The following is a 5,763-nucleotide window of genomic DNA, read 5'->3' as shown; positions in this document are numbered from 1 at the left end:
TCCAGACAGAGTTGAGTGGGTAAGGGAGATATGAGATAGAGGAGTGGTTATTTGGCCACAAAAAGAATAAACCATAAATCATGAAGCTGGAGAGGTGTCTCTGTGACTTAGAGCAAGCCGGGAGCCATCCAGGCGAGGCTGAAACCTAGCGGGTGATCTTCCTCGGATGGTTCCACATGGAGTGTAAAACTGTGGTGGACAAGCCCTTCTAGGCAGGGCCAAAGGAACTACATTTTAGAAAATATTCCTGCTATTGATATGCTTTTCCTATTATTATCAAATATAGATTACAATCATTAGGTTTTTTCCCACCCTATTGGGCAGAATTCTGCAGATCAGTGAAGATATACCGTCTTATAGTGTTCCTATATAGACAAATACATGTTTTCTTAATTCTTAGTGATAATCCTATAAGAATTCATAAAATTATACCAGGAATTATGAAGCGCTTTATAATAGGATTTTTAAAAAATTTTTTATTTTAGCTAATTTTTTCCTGTTTTTAAATTACATATTTTCTTTATTTACATTTCAAATGTTATCCCCTTTCGTAGTTTCCCCTCCGAAAATTCCCCCATCCCCTCCTCTCTCCCCAACCCACCCACTCCCTCTTCCTGACCCTGACATTCCCCTATACTGGGGCATAGAACCTTCACAAGACCAAGGACCTCTCCTCCCATTGATGACCGACTAGGTCACCCTCTGCTACATATACAGCTAGAGACATGAGTCCCAGCATGTGTTTTATTTGATTGGTGGTTTAGTCCCAGGGAGCTTTGGGGGTACTGGTTAGTTCATATTGTTGTTCCTCCTATGGGGCTGTAAATCCTTTCAGCTCCTTGGGTACTTTCTCTACCTCCTTCATTGGGGACCTGGTGCTCCGTCCAATGGATGACTGTGAGCATCCACTTCTGTATTTGCCAGGCACTGGCAGAGCCTCTCAGGAGACAGCTATATCAGTGTCCTGTCAGCAAAAACCTTGTTTGCATCTGCAATAGTATCTGGGTTTGGTAGTTGTTTATGGGATGGATCCCCAGGTGGGGCAGTCTCTGGATGGATATTCCTTAAATCTCTGCCCCTAACTTTGTCTCTGTAACTCTTTCCATGGGTATTTTGTTCCTCTTTCTAAGAAGTATCAAAGTAGCCACTCTTTGGTCTTCCTTCTCCTTAAGTTTATGTGTTTTACACATTTTATCTTGGATATTCTGAGCTTCTGGGCTAATATCCACTTATCAGTGAGTGCATTACTATGTATGATCTTTTATGATTGGGTTACCTCACTTAGGACGATATCCTCCAGATGCATCCATTTGTCTAAGAATTTAATAAATTCATTGTTTTTAATAGCTGAGTAGTACTACATTGTGTAAATGTACCGCATTTTCTATATCCATTCCTCTGTTGAAGGATATCTGGGTTCTTTCTAACTTCTGGCTATTATAAATAAGGCTGCTATGAACATAGTGGAGCATTGACCTTATTACATGTTGGAGAATCTTCTGGATATATGCCCAGGAGTGGTATTGCTGGGTCTTCTGGTAGTACTAGGTCCAATTTTCTGAGGAACTGCCAAACTGATTTCCAGAGTGGTTGTACCAGCTTGCAATCCCACTAGCAATGGAGGAGTGTTCCTCTTTCTCTACATCCTCACCAGCATCTGCTGTCACCTGAGTTTTTGATCTTAGCCAGTCTGACTGGTGTAAGGTGGAGTCTCAGAGTTGTTTTGATTTGCATTTCCCTGATGATTAAGGGTGTTGAACATTTTTTTAGGTGCTTCTCAGCCATTCAGTATTCCTCAGTTGAAAATTCTTTGTTTAGCTCTGTTCCCCATTTTTAATAACCCTATTATTTGGGTTTCTGGAGTCAAACTTCTTGAGTTCTTTATATATATTGGATATTAACCCCTATCAGATTTAGGATTGGTAAAGATCTTTTCCCAATCTGTTGCTTGCTGTTTTATCTTACTGACAGTGTCCTTTGCTTTACAGAAGCTTTGCAATTTTATGGGGTCCCACTTGTCGATTCTTGATCTTACAGCACATTGCTGTTCTGTTCAGGAATCTTTTCCCTGTGCCCGTACCTTCAAGGCTTTCCCCTACTTTCTCTTCTATAAGTTTCAGTGTCTCTGGTTTTATGTGGAGTCCCTTTATCCACTTAGACTTGATCTTTGTACAAGGAGATAAGAATGGATTAATTCGAAGTCTTCTACATGCTAACCGCCAGTTGAGCTAGCACCATTTGTTGAAAATGTTGTCTTTTTTCCACTGGATGATTTTAGCTCCCTTGTCAAAGATCAAGTGACCATAGGTGTGTCGGTTCATTTCTGGGTCTTCAGTTCTATTCCATTGATCTACCCAGCTGTCCCTGTACCAGTACCATGCAGTTTTTATCACAATTGCTCTGTAGTACATTTTGAGGCCAGGGATGGTGTTTCCACCAGAGGTTCTTTCATTGTTGAGAATAGTTTCTGCTATCCTAGGTTTTTTGTTATTCCAGATAAATTTGGAAATTGACCTTTCTAACTCTGTGAAGAATTGAGTTGAAATTTTGATGGGGATTGCATTGAATCTGTAGATTGCTTTTGGCAAGATTTACTATATTAATCCTGCCAATCCATGAGCATGGGACATCTTCCCATCTTCTGAGATCTTCTTCAATTTCTTTCTTCAGAGACTTAAAGTTCTTATCATACAGATCTTTCACTTCCTTAGTTAGAGTCACCCCAAGGTATTTTATATTATTTGTGACTATTGTGAAGGGTGTTGTTTCCCTAATTTCTGTCTCAGCCTGTTTATCCTTTGTGCAGAGACAGGCCACTGATTTGTTTGAGTTAATTTTATCTCCAGCTACTTCACTGAAGTTGTTTATCAGGTTTGGAGTTCTCTGGTGGAATTTTGGGGGCCACTTACATATACTATCATATTGTCTGCAAATAATGATATTTTGACTTCTTCCCAATTTGCATCCTTTTGATCTCCTTTTGTTGTCTAATTGCTCTGGCTAGGACTTTGAGTACTATATTGAAGAGGTAGTGAGAGAGTGGACAGCCTTGTCTAGTCCCTGATTTTAGTGGGATTGTTTCAAGTTACTCTCCATTTACTTTGATGTGGGCTACTGGTTTGCTGTATATTGCTTTTATCATGAACAGGTGTTGGATTTTTTCAAATGTTTTCTCAGCATCTAATGAGATGCTTATGTGGTTTTTATTTTTGAGTTTGTTTATATAGTGGATTACGTTGATGGATTTCCATATATTGAACCACCCCTGCATCTCTGGGATGAAGTCTACTTGAACAAGATGGATGATCATTTTGATGTGTTCTTGAATTCAGTATGCGAGAATTTTATTGAGTATTTTTGCATAGATATTCATAAGGGAAGTTGGTCTGAAATTATCTTTCTTTGTGTAGTTTAGGTATCAGAGTAATTGTGGCTTCATAGAACGAATTGGGTAGAATACCTCCTGTTTCTATTTTGTGGAATAGTTTGAGGAGTATTGGAATTAGGTCTTCTTTGAAAGTCTGATAGAACTCGGCACTAAACCCATCTGGTCCTGGGCTTTTTTTGGTTGGGAGACTATTAATGACTGTTACCATCTTTTTTTAGGGGATATTGGACTGTTTAGATAGTTAATCTGATCCTGATTTAACTTTGGTACATGTTATCTGTCTAGACAATTGTCCATTTCATCCAGGATTTCCAGTTTTGTTGAGTATAGGCTTTTATAATAGGATCTATGGATTTTTCTGGATTTCCTCAGATTCTGTTGTTATGTGTCCCTTTTCATTTCTGATTTTGTTAGTTAGAATACTATCCTTGTGCCCTCTAGTTAGTCTGGCTAAGGGTTTATCTATCTTGCTTATTTTCTCAAAGAACCAGCTCCTGGTTTGGTTGATTCTTTGAATAGTTCTTTTTGTTTCGACTTGGTTGATTTCAGCCCTGAGTTTGATTATTTCCTGCCATCTTCTCCTCTTGGGTGAATTTGATTACTTTTGTTCTAGAGATTTTAGGTGTGCTGTCAAGCTGCTAGTGTATGCTCTCTCCAGTTTCTTTTTGGAGGCACTCAGAGCTATGAGTTTTGCTCTTAGGACTGCTTTCATTGTGTCCCATAAGTTTGGGTATGTTGTGGCTTCATTTTCATTAAACTCTAAAAAGTCTTTAATTTCTTTATTTCTTCTTTCACCAAGTTATCATTGAGTAGAGTGATGTTCAGCTTCCACATATATGTGGGTTTTCTATTATTTATGTTGTTTTTTGAAGATAAGCCTTGTCCATGGTGATCTGATAGGATGCATGGGAATATTTCAAATTTTTGTATTTGTTAAGGCCCATTTTGTGACTGATTATATGGTCAATTTTGAGGAGGCACCATGAGGTGCTGAGAAGAAGGTATATTCTTTTGTTTTAGGATAAAATGTTTTATAGATATCTGTTAAAACCATTTATTTCATAACTTCTGTTAATTTCACTGTGTCTCTGTTTAGTTTCTGTTTCCAGGATCTGTCCATTGATGACAGTGGGGTGTTGAAATCTCCCACTATTATTGTCTGCACTGCAATGTGTGCTTTGAGCTTTACTAAAGTTTCTTTAGTGAATGTGGATGCCCTTGCATTTGAAGCATAGATGTTCAGAATTGAGAGTTCATTTTGGTAGATTTTACCTTTGATAAGTATGAAGTGCCCCTCTTTGTCTTTTCTGATAACTTTAGGTTGAAAGTTGATTTTATTCAATATTAGAATGGCTACTCCAACTTGTTTCTTGTGACCATTTGCTTGGAAATTTGTTTTCCAGCCTTTTACTCTGAGGTAGTGTCTGTCTTTTTCCCTGAAGTGGGTTTCCTGTATGCAGCAAAATGTTGGGTCCTTGTTTACATAGCCAGTCTGTTAGTCTATGTCTTTTTATTGGGGAATTGAGTCCATTGATATTATGAGATATTAAGGAAAAGTAATTGTTGCTTCCTGTCATTTTTGTTGTTAGAACTGGGATTCTGTTCTTGTGTCTATCTTCTTTTAGGTTTGTTGAAAAATTACTTTCTTGCTTTTTCTAGGGCATACTTTCCCTCCATGGGTTGGAGTTTTCCCTTTATTATCCTTTGAACGGCTGGATTCATGGAAAGATATTATGTGAATTTGGTTTTGTCATGGAATACTTTGTTTTCCTCCATCTATGGTAATTGATAGGATTATTATTAAAGCCCTCTCTGATATGAAAATTGCAATGAGAACTCTGCCAGTCTTCAAGTGTCATGACTTAATTGCTTCTGAGATATAAAGCAGGCATTTACAATTTAGAACGCATTCCAACAGGGTGTAAGATACTTAGTCAATGGTCATAAAATGGAACTAATGGTTTATTGTAGGTGGAAGGACAAATGATAAAACATTGACTGGGTTTATCTATACAAAAATTCTATCATAACTTAGTGATAAGAACTATAATTTTTAACTTTCAATGAACCTGTAGAGCTAGTGACAATGAATGATGTCTAGCTAGACACTAGTCTTCTTTTTTAATTAGGTATTTATTTCATTTACATCTCCAATGCTATCCCAAAAGTCCCCCCACACGCTCCTCCACCCACTCCCTCACCCACCCACTCCCACTTCTTGGCCCTGGCGTTCCCCTGTACCGAGGCAGATAAAGTTTGCACGACCAATGGGCCTTTCTTTCCACTGATGGCCGATATGTAAACATCTGTTGGGGATGTCCCGCCCAGAATCAAGGGGTTCCCACAGACCACCAGAGACCGCCAGGAGTCCAACT

The sequence above is a fragment of the Mus musculus genome, chromosome 19 (assembly GCF_000001635.26).
Source record: "Mus musculus strain C57BL/6J chromosome 19, GRCm38.p6 C57BL/6J".
Classification (NCBI taxonomy): domain Eukaryota; kingdom Metazoa; phylum Chordata; class Mammalia; order Rodentia; family Muridae; genus Mus; species Mus musculus.
Note: the sequence above shows the minus strand (reverse complement) of the source record.